The following is a 17,283-nucleotide window of genomic DNA, read 5'->3' as shown; positions in this document are numbered from 1 at the left end:
ACCATCACCATCTTCAACAACATTAAAGATTCCCCCCAGGTGACTAGAGTCCTTGTCCTGATTCTTCTTTCCTATTATTTATACCAGACAAGCATTCTTAATTCAGCTTTATAAAAAATTTCAGTAGTGTAAAATTACTATATCAAACCTTAAGTGAACAAAGTACAAAGAAATCCTAAAAATAGTTGGGTGAATCCCAGTCTAAAAATCCACGTTTTTCTCCTGCCATCTGTGACATATTGTCCCTTTTCATAGCTGGAATGGAAGTATTTTAGGGGCACAATTTTCCCTCTTCAGAGAATACTTTTCTGAAACTGCTGTTTACATTAAATTTTACACTCAACAAAATCTAGATGGAATACATGACCTAGCTACTAAGACCGAGCACCTCTTACCCAGGATGAGCCCTAACACGCAACACAAACAGCCAAGAAACCTCAGAACTAGGCAGACAGCCATTTTTCTTCTCAGCCACCTCTGCCCACAGTCTTGGATGTTCCTGAATCTTTTCACTCTCTGTCTTCAGTTAAGTTATGATCACAAAACCCCCATAGCCTGCTTAACTCAAGTTACATACTTCTTGACCTATGTATGGCTCCCTTATCACTGATACCCTTTCTAACCTTGGTGAAAAAACATAACTCAATTCCCCTTGCTTCTCTTTCTTTTTATAGCTTTTCCTTTCTTCCCCTAAATGATTTATAATTCCCATCAACTTCTTCCATTGGCTTCCAGGAATATAAAAGAACTATTCCTCAGATTCCAGTGTATGATCTGAAAGCCTAGAAGCCACAGCAAAAGGTTCTAATAGCACATTTAAAGTCATCTAGAAGAAATGCTTCTTTGAGCAAACTCCAATTAAGCTAAAAAGCAATATATTTACATGCATATTGTATGGGCAGTGCATTTATAAGTGATGAACGAGATTAATCAAAGAGATAATGCTAAGATATTTCTTATTATTCAAGTGTTCACAAATAAATGACATTCTTATTCATTAAAATTCAAATTCAGGTAAATAACATCCTTAATTCACAACTGAACTTTAACCATGCAGGTCATAAAAGAAGCTACCAGAATTCTGAAGTAATCCTCAATTTAAAGCTGCAAAAGAAAGTAATTAGGTTGAAGAGAAGCTATGGCTTCAAAACAAGGATTGATAGTCATTTTAAATAACAAAATGTCAATATTTGCAGAAAATTGAGACACTTCACAAATAATAAACAGTGCTATTCTCTCCGTGAATTGTGGGCCAGCTATAATAAATATTGAAATTCAACAATTCATCACCAAAACTATCCTTTATTTCAGCTACTTTCTCCTGGCTGTAAATAGAAATTATATTTGTTGAATAAAGCTAGAAGGAGAAACCTCCCTGTTCTTTATTTTTCTTGATGAATTTGGCCCAGGATAAGAATATCAAATTATATGTTGACAGAGAAAATAACTTGGCATTCTGAAGGACAAAAAGATGTTACAAACATAATTATCTCAGTATCAGCACCACATGGTAATATTGTCAGACTTAAAGGGGGAAATATCCCACGAGACAGAAAATGCAAACAGGTGAACTTGCCAATAGAAAGATGGATCCATGTGCATCTTTGGAATGGCCACGTTTTTTAACCTGTTCCTAATTTTTTTGAGATTTCATATTTATTCATCTATTGTCTTTTATCTGACCATCAGGATGGATTCTCTTTTTCTTCAACTACCTTGGCAGAGCATTAGGTCACTGGTACGTGCTGAGTGATTTTGAAGTTACATCGATATAATATTTGCCAATTAAAAAAGTGGAAAAAATAGCATGACAAAATATTCAATCATTTTACATTTATAGCAAGAAGGAGTCACCAGCCATGTATAAATATTCTCTAAGCTTTACATTCCCACTTCTAACAGGGCACACTGCTGTTACTGGGTGGACTGTGTTGTCAATGCAGAATCAAAGTTGTAGAACAGTCCATCTGTTACTGATAGAGCTGTCAGCAGTTTCCACAGGAAACTCAGTGGCCATCATTATCTAAACATTTTCCCAATATATCTAAATTCAGTATTAACATTTGTTTAAGTCCTAGAATTATGAGGAGGTTTTTGTTTTTGTTTATATTAATCCTATCGCTCTCTAGGTAGTGATGCAAGGTTCTGAAATGCACAGAAAGGCAAGGCAAATTGCCCCTCTCTCCTCAGTAATCACAAGATTTAGGAAAAATGTGTTTACTACCTCTATGGGGGCACACTGAATCCACCATGCTAGGTACAGGGCAGCTATGGATTGAACTGCTCCCTCCAGGGAGTGAGAAGATGCATCCCCCTGTCCAACATATACCATCAAACTGCAGGAGACAGATGCTGGCACTCACAGAGGGACAGCTGTGCTACTAGCTCTCTGGCTGGGAAAAAAAAAAGGTAAGACAGTTACAAAGAAGTAATATAAACAGCAGAACAGAGATTTCCATCCAAATGTTATTTATGATGAAGAGGTGGACCAAATAAAAATTTATGTCTAAAGTGTATTAAGTAAGATATTAAATTCTTATTTTTTATTATGATAAACAGAGTTTCACTGCTTAAAACTTTGATTTGTCTTCATTTCGTAACTTTATTCTCCAGTCAAGGAAAACATGACTCAGGTTGACATGATCCCTCCACCATCTGTGCCAACAGAAATGATAAAAGACCAATTTAGAAAGCTTTCCTTGTAAGCCACCTCCTGGACCTCAAAGGTAGGGCTCTCTCTCCACTTAAATTCCTTGCCCTGGGATCCCTGGGTGGCTCAGCAGTTTAGCATCTGCCTTCAGCCCAGGGCGTGATCCTAGAGTCCCGGGATTGAGTCCCACGTCAGGCTCCCTGCATGGAGCCTGCTTCTCCCTCTGTCCACGTCTCTGCCTCTCTCTCTCTCTCTGTGTCTCTCATGAATAAGTAAACAAAATCTTAAAAAAAAAAATTCCTTGTCCTTTCTGTTTTCCCAAAAGAGCAGCACCAATCACTCTGAAAGGACCAAACTCCTCTCAAGGGTGATTATAGCTAGATTATTGTGTAGGCTATTATACATTTTCACATTCAGAATCATTCCATTTTAGATAATATCGTGCACACTAGGTACCAGATATAACAGTACTAATTAGAAAAGAATCCACCTGGAATTCAAATTTTTCCAAACTACATTAACAGACTCCCCTAATCCATCCCAGAAAATAATACCTTCTACGTATTTACACAAGTCAGAAATTTGTTTAAAATAAAATCATTTCTCCCTCTTCCTTTACCTATCAATCTAATCAGTTACAGATTCCTCTAGATAGCAGCTCACAACAATTTTTCATAATTCCCTAGTCCAACGTCATTGTCTTGGTTCAGTCCTTCATATTTTCTCCATGAAGCATTTTAGTAGCATCTTTGCTGGAAGACTATTCACACTTTTCCTCTGTGTGAATGGGCTGACACTTGGGGGCCAAAATATGCTATTATCTGGGACTCATTGCGAAATTACCATGAACTTTCATACCAAGAGCACCAGCGGAGCCCCCACCTTCAGCATCATTTTCACCATGACTGTGAAGACATTTATCCTGCTGATGGGCGAAGAAGGTCCACGGTGATATGATCAACAAGAAATATTATGAAATGGCCTCCCACCTATGGCATTCCTGGTACTGTCTTCATCTGTCCCTTCTAATACTTCCTTCCACCTTTTATTGCTTCAGTGATTTTCATTCTATGCCATACATTATTTCCTCTCTTTGGATTTTTCCATTCAACAAACTACTCCAAAACTTCATGGCTTTAAATAACTAGGTATTAGCTCGTAGTTCTACAATCTGAACTAGGTTCAACTGGGTGATTCTTCTGCACCCATTACCTGGAGTCACTCATGTAGTTGCAGTTATCTAGAGGTCTGACCAGAGCTCATGATGGCTTCACTCATGCATCTGACCTCAACTGGAAGGAAGGCTGGATGGTTGAAGTCTAGCTAGGCATCTCCCTTCTGTACCCCTCTGTCTCCACCATGGTATCCCAAATTCTTTACAAAATAGTTTAGGACTCCAAGAGAAGAATCTGATAGCTTCCTAAGACCTAGACCTTCCTCTAGATAATGCATTCACATATACAGGTTTTACTTGTCTTTTTATTTTTTTCTTAAGTTTTATTTTTATTTAAGCAACCTCTACACCCAATGTGGGGCTCAAACTCACAACCCAGAAATGAAGAGTGGCATGCTCTTCCAACTGAGCCAGTTAGGCATCCATTAATTGGCTTTTTAGCATCTTGCTCTTAAATATGATCAGATTATCCAGGAGCACCAAGCATTCAAGAAAATCATTTAATGTTACAATCAGGAACTGAAACAAAATAAGAGAAAAAAAATCAACTTGGAGAAGTCATAGATGATACAGAAAAGAAAATAAATAAGTAAACTATAGAAGATAGATAAAAAGAAAATTATCACTATCCTCAGAGTTAAAAGAACAGAATTCCATCTTAAAAGATAAATATTCTTAGGAATACCATTTTAAGAAATAATAAATCAACAGAAAGGTTTAGATGGTAAAGTCAATAAATAGCCCAGAAAAAGATCATAAAATAGAAGAAAAAAATAAATAAGAAAATCAAAAGACCAGCCCAAGAGGTTCAAAATCCCAGAAATAAATATTAAAGAAAAATTGAAAGAAACAGACCATCAAAGAAATACTAACAGTAATAGCAAAAATCTTCAAATTTCCGAATTGAATAGGCCTACAAAATCCTCAGAAAAATGGATAAAATTAGAATACATACACATACATCACTGTGAAGTTTCAGAATACTGGGGACAAAGAAAAATCACTCAAGCTTTGGAAGAGAGAAAAAAACAGGTATCACACAAGGACCAAGTTGCAAAATATCATCAGACTTCTCCACAACCTACTCCTAAAAGCTATGAAAATTGAGAAACATCTTCAAAGTTCTTGTAGGGCCTTTTTTCCCAGTAAAATAAAATTGATGAAATATCTAAAGTGTTTTAATAAACTGACAGGAAGTTAGAGTTCATTATGTAGAGAATTAGGTAGACAAAGGATTATTATCTCTGAAAAACAGAAGTATGTTGCACAGGAAAGAAATACTAACCATAGTATATATACTACATGCTCAGCCAGGCATAGTGTTTGCCAAATATTCTCAATATTTACTAAAATCATGATATAAATATACTGGGAGTATATGGCCAGGGACAGGAAATATACACATGTAGTCTAGGGAGTGAAAGGATAAAAGAAAGTTAAATTCTCATCTTCCATAGTAGGGAGTAAACAGACGATGTTTAAAACTGATAAAGCAAAAAGTAGCAACATGTGCATGTTATTCATAAATACAGAGGTACACATCAAACAGAAAGAATTGAAAGGAATTGCTTTGGCAAGTGGGAAATGGTGAGGGGCAGGGAAATTATTTTTATATCAAGCCTTAGAGAACGGCACGGCTTTTCAATGTATAACTTTGAAAAAAAAAACAGTCAAAAATAATCATCTTTAGAAATTTCTATTGCACATTTTTTTCTACCTTTATTTTATTTCTAGGAGCAGATATTGCTGCTAAGACTTTAAAATACTTCAATTCATTCTTTCATGGCCATTACATTCTTGAACATTTACACTTAGTTTGCCAAATTCTCTTCTCTCTATATATATATATTTATTCCTGGACAATCAGTGCTCAAATGATGTATAAGGTGTCAAAAAATAAATGAATGTGAAGTGATAGATTATCTTTAAATAGGGAAGCTGCCTGATAAAGCCAACAAGTGCACCAATGAAACTATATACCTTGGCAACTGCTCCAGACCTCAAGATCAAGCAAATGTACGGCCCTGTCTTTGATTCCACTTTCCAGATAAAATTGCGTGCAATGAATGGTCAGAGAGTCATAACTATCCTGGGGGAAATTACTGACAAAAGTAAATAAATTCCATACAGCATAGGCCAAATTGTTTTATTAAACTGATTGGTAACATAATGGTGCCTTCCATTCACTGATATGAGGATTGGATTTCTCAAATCCATGAAAATAATTTAATTTCTCAAACCTACATGAAAGAGAGAAATGGGAGAAGGTGGTCCAGGGCCCAGGAGAAATTATTTGTCTTTTTCCAACTCATTGTCTATGCTGTCCCACTCTGAAAGCAATGCATTTTTTATTCTCATGTTTGGATGGTATTTCTGCTTAAGGAATCACATTTTGATCTTTAATTCCTTTGGGGACAGCCTGTGAAAAGTGCTTTTATAAGTTACAGTTCTGACCTTTTTAGGATTCTGTTATTTGATTAAAAAGCATTAGAGGTCTTTCTGTATGGCACTGTTTATTGCCTGTAACAAAGCAATCAGAAATGCAACCAAAGAGTAATTTGTAAGGGGTTATGGATTCATTCCCAACAAATATTTATTGTTATTGGTGCAATTCCACCCTGAAAATGAAATACACCAGAGATCTGTTTGTCTTCCTCTCTTGGGACCCATGACACTCAACTGTACTATAGGTGAAAACAATTTGTAAAAATGGCATTTGGCTCCCGGAGAGATTCAAACCCTTGAATGAGATCCAAGTGAAAACTTGCTTATAAAGCTCTCTCCAGGGGACATGGTATGATGTGGGTATTGCTCTATATAACACCTTTATTCTCTTAAACCATGCAGTCTCTAGATTCATAGGGGATCCTGAAACCTCTCCAGGTGTCCCGTGAGGTCAAAATCAGTTTCATAACAATATCAAATTATTATTTATTTTCATTGTGTTTACAATGAAATGTGGTGCAAAAAAATGTTTTGGGTAAAATTTGGGCATGAATCGAGACAGTGGCACCAAACTTACCTATTTTTTTTAATAACCATTATATTCAGATATAATTCACATAAAATGCAATTCACTCGTTTAAAGCATACAGTCTCTAGGGATTTTGTATCACCAACAACAATTCTCAGGTTTCCAAATACCAATGAGGTGGCCAACATTTCAATTCAATTCTTACACTATCCTCCTGGAGAAAACATCAGATCCCACAAGCTGAGGGCTGTGTGCCACAAGACGACTCCCCAATTTCAGATGCCAGTGCAAGTCCAGACTACCACCTGTACTTTGGATTGATCAGCTACAAATCAGAGGTTTCCATAGCTCCCTCCTTGGGTTGGATAGTTTGCTAGAGTGGTTCATAAAACTCAGGGAAACAGTTAAATATGTTACCTGTCTGTAATAAAGGGTAGCATAAAGGATATAGATGAACAAACAGATGAAGGGGTACATAGAGTGAGATCTAGATATGTCCCAAGCACAAGAAATTCCCCTATGGAGTCTGAGCATGCCATCTTCCCAGCATATGAATGCATTCACCAACCTGAAAGCTCATCAATCTCACTGCTCAAGAACTTGTATAGGGCTTTAATGTCCAGTCCCCACTCTACTTCCTGGCAATCAGTGAGTGGGGTTGGAAGTTCCAAAATTCCAATCATTTGGACTTTGTGGTGACCAGCCTTATCTTGAGGTTATCCAAAGACCCCACCCTAAGTCACCTTATCAGCAAAACCTCAGGTGTGATGAGGGGTTGCTTATGAATAACACTCCTATTATTCAAGAAATTCCAAGAGATTTAGGAGCTCTGTGCCAGGAGCTGAGGACAAAAGTCAAATGTATTTCTTATTATACCATAAATGCAATGGTGTTTAGTATATTTGCAGATATGGGCACCCATACCCACTGTCAATTTTAAAATATTTCCATCATCTTTAAACCCCATAACCTTAGGTATTGCCCTCCCTACATACCCCATCTACCCCAGCCTTAAGCAACCACTAATCTACTTTCTGTCTCTATAAAATTCTCTTCCTAGGCACTTCATATAAATGGAATCATATACATGTAGTCTTTTGTAAATATTTTTTTTTATTTAGTGTAATGCTTTCAAGTTTCATCTATGTTTTAGAGATATCAGTACTTCATTCCTTTTCATAGGCAGGTAATATTCCATTGTATGGATATACCACAGCGTGTTTGCCCATTCCACCATTCAGCGACATTGGGTTCTTTTCACCAATTGGCTATTATGAATAATGGCACTCTAAACATGTGACTAGAAGTTTTTGTGTGAACATGTTTTCATTTCTCTTAGGTACATACCTCCGAGTGAGTCATATGGCAACACTACGTTTAGCCATTTACAGAACTTCCAGACTACTTTCCAAAGTAGCTCTATCATGTATACCCACCTTTTCCTCGGGTATTTCCATACTTTACTGCCTTACTGCCTTGTACTACAGACACCCTGACTGCACAATCTAATTCATACCCAGTTCTTCCATGTTAGAATGTCTTTTGATGAGAACAGGAATGTTTTCTGGTTTTGTTTTGCTTTCTTTTGTTTTCCAGTACTATAATCCAAATTCTATAAGACTATCTGGCATATAGTAAGTAATCAATAAATATGTATTAAATTAACAAGCTAAAAATGAATCAATGGTAAGTATAGATTGACTTTGTCTGCCTTTACTTTTTCACTTAGTGAGATGTAGAAGTAGGCTGTAGAATAACAATGTATAAAAAAAGCACTTCATAAAGAGGCAGGAGATGTGACTCTTTACATATGTACTTGGTAAGAAATCATTGAGAAATTGAATACGTCCTTAAGGAAACTGAAGAACTAAACTATGGCATGAAATGTAGATAATTCAGTTTTAGGGTCATGACTTCCTGGTGTTTGACTTTAGGTTTGGGCCCTGAGAGGTCAACTGGGAAGGGAACTAAAGAAGTATGAAGTGAGCTAATTCAAACAAAGATATGATTAAAAACTTCCCCAGTGAGGATTGCTAAGCATCGAAGAATAATCATAGTAAAACGGTGGAACATGCTTTAAAATAACCTCATGGCATAATAGGAAGAACCCCAGAACAGAATTTGTCACAGTTCTACTGCTAAATGGCTGTGCAACTTTGAATGAAATATTTAATTTCACTAGTTTTCAGCAAAACTTTGCCTGTCAAACGGGAGTGTTAGTTTAGACAATCCCTATGGTTTTTTAAAATCTTTCTCTGAAAACACTGGAAAATAACCTTAGCTAATAGGGATAATATTGAATCCTCTGTAGTTAAGGAAGTGGTTGATGGGGAATTAATGACTTCTAATTTTAAAACAACACATATAACCAATCATTTCAATTGAGATAGACTTATTAAGTTTATTGCTATTGGTAATAGCAGTAAGAGAGTGGGTGATGTGATATTTCATGGAGGGGTAGTAATTTAGGTTCTCTACTTAACTCTTCACTGCTCATTGCCCATGTAGATATAGACCATGTAAAACTGGCTCTACTTAATCAATTGGGTTTAGAACAATCCAGTCTGATGTGCAGATAACAGGTCCAGCAGTTAAATGTCAATTAATATCGTTGCCTCCAGATTAATTCTGTAATTGGCCCAAGTTGGCCTGAATGGAGAATTTGAATAAAGTTTGCATATAACAAGGTGTGAATATTTAGAAGCAAACAGCCTCCAATTTGGAATTTCAGGACCTGTTTCATTAAAGATTTACCTGTACGAATACAGAAAAGAAATGCTTCCCTAAGGAATTCAGAAGACAAATGAAGCTCTCTCCTCCCTAAACAATATTCCATTTTTGCAAACGGGTACCGTTGGATATACACTGCCATATTGTAGACAAGAAATTCAACTAATTTTAAGCAAGAGTAGCCTGTTCTCTTCCTCACAAATGATTACAAAGCCATTACCTTCCTTGTAAATAACTGTGCCAAGAAAATGTCTTTCCTGAAAGCAGCTTTTTCCTCCCATTAATAATCATCTCTTGTGACACACCAAAATCAATAGGTCTCATTTGGTACGTAATGTGTCATAGTGACAAATAAAGGGTGGGTCACAAATGCATACCTTTCACCATCTACCTGGAGCTTCAGGCACTCCAGGTTTAGCAATCTGGGACGCTATTTAACTCAGTGCGTTGTGCAGCTCATTGGCCCTTGGCAGTTTTTATCTCCTCATCACTCTGGCAAAGCTAAGTTTATCTTTGTTTTGTTTTGTTTTTCACTAAGAGAATTCTCAGTTATAGTTACAGCAACAAAGCAACTCACATATTTGTGTCACCTCCTACATTTCCATTTCTCACCAACAAAACAAATGAATATTCTAGTCTATTTTAAAATGGCACATTTTACAGATAATTGCCTTCATAAAAGCTGCCCCATGAGTATACCATTAACACTAAAAGTGTAGGATTCTATTGCCTCAAACACCAAAACCAGAGAGATTCTCTGAGGATTTGCTAATAGGTTGCCTTTTTGAAGAAAACTGATTAGAACACTGGCTTACCCTCAAGATTTTTAAAGGGATATTCCAATAAAATAGTTTTGAACTCCTTTATCCAATACTTGGTACAGGAATACATTTAAGCCTCGAAATTGAAGTTGTTAGGACTGTACCACGGTCTCAGAAAGAATGAGGACAGTAAGTTATTTTTGTTTCTTACCCTCTTGACCCTCTAACGATGAATTCAGAATCTTAAGTCACACTGCTGCCTATCTGCCCAGGAAATCTTCAGAGCATTTATGTATTTATTTTTAAAGATTTATTTATTTACTTGAGAGAGAGTGTGTGTGTGTGCAAGTGAGGGAGCTGCTAAGGGAGAGGGAGGTAGAGGGGAGATCGACTCCCCACTGAGTGCAGAGCCCCAGTGCAGCTTGATTCCAGGACCCTGACATCATGACCTGAACTGAAATCAGGAGTAGGATGCTCAACCCACTGAGTCACCCAGGCACCCCCAGAACATTAGATTTTTTTTAAGGTATTTTACTTATTTATTCATCAGAGACACAGAGAGGCAGAGACAGAGGTAGAGGGAGAAGCAGGCTCCTTATGTGGGATCTCAAGACCCTGGGATCACAACCTGAGTCTAAGGCAGATGCTCAACCACTGAGCCACCCAGGTGTCCCCAGAGCATTACATTTTAATAACAAGGCAACAATGCAGTATAATAAAAGAGTGAATGAGTTTTCTCAGGAAAGTGATTTTGATATTGAAGACAAGGATAGAATCATCAAGTGCTGAAGTGACCAGTATTAATTCCTTATTAAAATTATCACCTTCACCATCATCATCACTGCCATTTATTCATTGCCTACTAAGATAAATGTAAGCACCATGCTAAGTGCTTTCATGTGTACACTATGCTTTGTTTGCAAAGACGTTCATAACAATTTTTCCATACCTATGAGCACATCCCTTTGCACTCTTCCCATGAAAAGCAATGCTATTTTCTCCTCTTTTTGAATCTAACCTGTGTTATACTGTTTTAGCGAATAGAGTATGAGAAGAGTGACTTTCTGGGATTCCCGAGCCTTGGTCACATGAGGTCTTACAACTTTTGTAGCTTCCATTGTTCAGTGTTGCCACCCTGAGACTGCCATGTAGAAAGCTTGGCAGAAGAAAAGACCAGATGGAGGGCCAGAGACAAAAAGCCAAGAAAGGGAGAGGGAAATCCAGGTAACAACCATCTGACATAAAAATGAGGCCATCTTGGACCATCTAGCCTCCAGTTGAGCCACTAGATGTCAGCAGACAGCAGCCTCATGAGACGCCATAGTCCAGGCTACAGGACAAAACACTCTTGATCCCAGCCCAGTTGCCAACCCATAAAATCATAAGCAGAGAAATGGTTTTCTTTTCAGGCTACTAAATTTGGGGGTGGTTTGTACACAGTAACAAATAACTGAAACATATCCATTTCCTTTAATCTTCAATGGAACATTGTGTTCTTCCCAGTGTACCTACCACACTGCCTTGGATATCAGTCTGCCAAATATTTATTAAGTACTTGAGTGCCCCACATTATACAATGTACCTATTCGGTAAAACAAAATATAAGATACTAACTTCAAGAAAATAAATAGGAGGGATGATTGATATGAAACAAAATTATTGACAGTTGTGATCTCTCTTCTGGCTTGGATGGGTGGAGATGAGGGAATGAATCTAGAGCTTTCTCTCTGGTTCCAACCTGCCCAGATATAGGTCAGGGAATAGGGGGTGGAGGGGAAGCTTAGACCCTCTATGTTTTCATAACACCATTACCACTTTAGGTGTTCAAAGCATATCGTGGGTCTTCCAAGGACTCTGGGCACTTGAAAGAATAATTGTCCACTTGGAGAGATTTAGAAAATAAGCTGAACAGTCCTGAGGCCCACATGTGTGTGCTTCCTGCGGGATAATCAGTGGGCCTTCCAGCTTCAGATTTTACTGATCTACTGGTCAGCAATGAGAATGGCAACACAGCCCACCGACACCGCTGATGTAACAGTGTCCACTCAAGTAAACACGGGTTCACCCAAATACAGACAAGATGACCTCCAGGGTTGGCTTACGCTCTCATACAGGATGTACAACCAGGTCAGGGATTCCTCCAAATATCTTCTGAAATCAACTTTAAAGCTCAAAGAATCTGATACTTCTGTTCCCAGTTTCTACCGCAACAGACTTTCACTAAGGTAGTGGATGATCGATGTCTGTCTGGACAGAGGGAAGAAATGCAACAAAGAACAAGGGGAACACAGCTTTCAAAACCCTGTCCTGCCACGTGGTATATGGTTTAGTGCTATGCAGAGGGGCTCAGGCTCAAGAAGAATTCAGAGAAATTGGACATCATCACTACCGGGCAACAGTCAGGGAAAGCTTCATGGAGGGGGCAGGACAGCAATCAGTCAATTGGGACAATTTAAATGACCAGAAATAGAATCAGCATTATCAGGATTTTCATAAAGTCCCTATTATCCATACCTGTTTGGAGGTGGATATTTCTTGGGTTCATTCTGAGACATATACCGGGTTATGCTTATTCCTAAACAAGGTAATATTTATAATCCTAATACTTCACATTTTTATGCTACTCTGACAAAGTAGTTTTACCTATATTATCTCATTTGATATAATAGTATTAACTCTAAATTATTATTATAAGAGGGAGCTTGATCATTCAGCATGCTATCACCAGCCAGAGAGAGTATTTGATTCTTTTCTGAACTATTAAGTGGTTTGCTTTGTTTTTATTTCCTGCTTTCATGTCCATACATTCTAAGCACTAAGTCTGAGTTGAACAGGGATTGCAATAGCAATTCCTTTCCTGACGGTCTCTTAAATCCCTTATTTTTAGTCTCCTCACAATTGCATCATAGTCTTTTTCCCTTATGGACATCAATGCACCTAAACACATGGATGTGCCATTTCAAAATATTCCTGACCTCCCCATTGATCACCGCTGACTCACCGGGACAATAGGACATCTTATAACTCTGTGCCTCCCCCTTCAGGTTTCCTGATGCTGGTTTTTTAATATTTAGCTCATGTTCAGCGCATATAGCTTTATTTTTTTGCCATTCTCCTTACAGATTTTGCAGCCAAAATCACCCTGTATTCTAAGACATTTCTTTATCCCATAGAAGTTATTAAATTGGCATCCCTCATTCAAGGCTGCATAATTTTATTTTTCTCCCAATTAAGTGATGTGTCATTCCACTTGGCATGTAGAAATCTTAAAAGATTATCACTCTTACTCTAACAACAAGAAAAATATGGACAATCTGCAAGATTTTAACTTTCCTTGAACCTACCAGGCTGTTAAGTCACACCTAAAAATTACAGAAAGACAGGCACCTCCATGGACAGAAAAATGGGAGATAATCACTGACTCAAAGCACAGGAGGAAAACAGGGCTTTCCTACAGGAGAGTAAGGAAAAGGCTTTAACTAATGGCTAAAGATGGAATATGAGCTGGTGTGAGATTATGGAAACTTGAAAGCTGCAAATCCACTGGCAGAACCTTTGTCAGTGATCTCAAGAAAGATCAGGAGCAAGAGAAAGCCTCCGCTCTAGTTCAGGCCTGGGTTTGGGGAGTGACTGTCTTTAGAAAATACACAAAGTCCCATCTGGCTCCTTTTTCATGATGAAACAAAAGCCTTAAGTTGCTGGAGGAATGGTCCTCTTTTTTAACATAAGATTTTATTTATTTATTCATGAGAGACACAGACAGAGAGGCAGAGACACAGGCAGAGGGAGAAGCAGGCTCCCTGCAGGGACCCCGATTCAGGACTCGATCCCAGGACCCTGGGATCATCCCTGAGCCAAAGGAAGACCCTCAACTGCTAAGCCACCCAGGCATCCTGGAGTAATGACCTTAAAGCCTGTTGCCAGGACACAAGTGAAGACCCACTGTGCCTGTGGGAAGGGAAAATGAGAAAACTCTCTGCTCTGGAGAAAGATGGGAAAAGAACAGGATCACTTAAAAAAGTCCCCCACCAGATACCAGGGCCACAGGGCCTAACACTGAGCTAGACTGGGATGATGGAAACCACTCCCCTTTCCCTATCAGGCCTGCAAGCACTGAGTCACAAACAATTTTTCCATATCTATGAGCACATCCTTTGCAGTGTGACTTTGCCACTCTTCCCATCAAAAGCAGTGCTATTTCCTCCCCTTCTGGAACCTAGTCTGGTGGTGGTGTGTTTTAGCCAATACAGTGGGAGAAACGTGACTTTCCTGAGCCTCTGTTCCCTGAGGTCTTACAACTTTTATAGCTTCCACTGTTCAGTGTTGCTACCTTGAGACCACAATGTAGAAAACAACTCTCCACAGTGCAGGTATAAGGAGAAGACCTAACAATGAGGATGAAATAGACTCAGAAAAAACTCTCCAGCAAGTGAGTCCCCAGCCTAAGCACAAGATAATGATAAAGAAGCACAAAGCGGGGCACCTGGGTGGCTCAGTCGTTGAGCATCGGCCTTCAGCTCAGGGCATGATCCCAGGGTCCTGGGATCCAGTCCCACATCAGGCTCCCCATGGGGAACTTGCCTCTCCCTCTGCCTGTGTCTCTGCCTCTCTCTGTGTGTCTCTTATGGATAAATGAATAAAATCTTTAAAAAAAAAAAAAAAGCAGCTCAAAGTAATGATAGAGAAATTTGAAATGGGTGGTGTGCTGAAGCCAGTCAGAGTCACAACAAAACTCCAACGCAGTTCAGAATTCAATAATCTGGGAAACTTTAAATCGATCAGAATTTTCAAAAAAAAAAAATATATATATATGTTTAATTGTAAGTTTCTTAGCATATTGCACATACTATGTACTCATTAAATAATTTTGTACTAATAGAATATAAATTGAAAAATGACTTTATAGAATTTATTGGCATAAAACATATTCAAAAGTATGTGCTAAAGATAAATGGTTATTATTCATTAAGTTTATAGCAAAGTATGTTTTCAGGGCACTTGGGTGGCTCAGTGGTTGAGCTTCTGTCTTTTGCTCAGGTCCTGATCCCAGCGTCTTGGGATCAAGTCCTACATCCAGCTCCCCAGGGGGAGCCTGCTTCTCCCTCTGCCTGTGTCTCTACCTCTCTCTGTGTGTCTCTCACGAGTAAATAAATAAAGCCTTTTAAAAAAAAGTATGTTTTCAAATTTCCACTTGCAGTTGACCAAGTCCTTATGAAATATTTACAATATTTTTTAAAGATTTTATTTATTTATTTATTTATTTATTTATTTATTTTTATTTATAGAGCACAAATGGAGGGAGGAGCAGAGGGAGAGAGTCTCAAGTAGACTCTGCACTGAGCACAGAACTGATGTGGGGCTCAATCTCATGACCCTAAGATCAAGCCCTGAGCCAAAATCAAGAGTCAAGTCAGATACTCAACCCACTGAGCCATCCAGATGCCCCAAATACTTGCACTTTCTAAATGTCCTATACTTTGTGATTAGTTTGTGGCATTTTATATACTTTAATAAAACTACATCTTATAAAGATATCCTTCAATAAAAAAAATTAGCTGTCAAAGAGGCTTTCTATTTTGAATTTTTAGGTTTTCACTATATTCAATTATTTATGAAAAATGTTTGCAGTGCCACGTCAAGCATTGTGCTGACAGCCAAAGGGTGGCATCTCCAAAGAATAATATCAGCTACCGTTTACTGAGGCTAGACATGTCCCGGGTACTGTGTGAATGAAGGCTCTACATTTGTTATCTTAACTAATCTTCCATCACCCTCTCTGGTTATTATTTTGCCCATTTTGCAGATAAGGCAGCAGAGATCAGAGAGATTAATCTTTCTTGGTCAAACATAACCAGGGGATCAGGGTTTGAATACAGGTCTGTTTCTAAAGCCCGTGTTCCTAACTGGCCCCTATGATATGATCAATCTCCTCACAGACATTTCAATATGATGGAGTTGAGGAAAGGTACGGTACGTATACACAGGAGTCAGTCACAAAACGAGGCCATCAATAAAGGTAAATGTAGGGATAAAATACTTGGAGGCTTGGAGGAATATATTCAGTGGTAAGGCTACCTAAGTCCAGAAACTGCTCCAACGTTTGGATGGGTCAGGGATTTAATCCCCTTAAGCCTTATTTTCCCATCTATTAAATGGAAAAAAAATTAAACATGCTCTCTCTTAAGCTATAAAAATGATCCCATGAAGCTGTCTTAAGGACTAACCAAAATTATATCAGAAGTTGTTCCTGGAACATAGTAAACACTATAAATATTAGCTATCATTGAACAACTAATTAACATCTTTCCACCCGCTAGACTGAGAATTCCTTAAAGGCAGAGGAAGGCCTGTCTGACTTGCTCTCAGTTTTATCACTAGCCCAGCACTAAGGTCTGGGTAAGTACTACCTAGAAAAGATTCCAAGTGGAGGGAGGAGGAGCTTTGTGGATTGCCAATTTCAGGAAACAGGAAGAGCTTTACAGAGAAGACGGAAGAGCCAACTCTCAAATGATATGGTGATTTTAAATAAATGGAGAAGAAAGACAAGTACATTTCAGGTGAGTGGAATAGCAGTTAGAAAGGTGAGAATAAGAAATTTATATGTGAAGAACAATGAGGAGACCAACCTGGCTGAAGCAGAGAATTCCTGTAGGACGGCAATAAGGGGATAAAGTTATAAAAGGAGACCAGAATTGGAATACAGGGTCTTGGACAACAGGAAATATGAGCAATCCTCTTTCCTTCTTTCAACCTCTGCATCCCAGAAAGGGCTTCTCTTTGTTCCCTCTTCATTCCCTTGGGAATAAGGCTCCAGTCATTATATTTTGACACATATAAGCTACCCAGCGTTACTAGAACTAAGAAATATGAGTCGTCTTATAACACACGTCCAGGCGTCAAGGCTAAAAAGCTCTGCTAAGGTCTTGCTCGTGAGAGCCCCACAGACCCACTATGGAGTACAGCATTCGAGCAATCTTTCTGCTTCCCTCTGAAA

Source organism: Canis lupus, chromosome 1 (assembly GCF_011100685.1).
Source record: "Canis lupus familiaris isolate Mischka breed German Shepherd chromosome 1, alternate assembly UU_Cfam_GSD_1.0, whole genome shotgun sequence".
Lineage (NCBI taxonomy): Eukaryota > Metazoa > Chordata > Mammalia > Carnivora > Canidae > Canis > Canis lupus.
Note: the sequence above shows the minus strand (reverse complement) of the source record.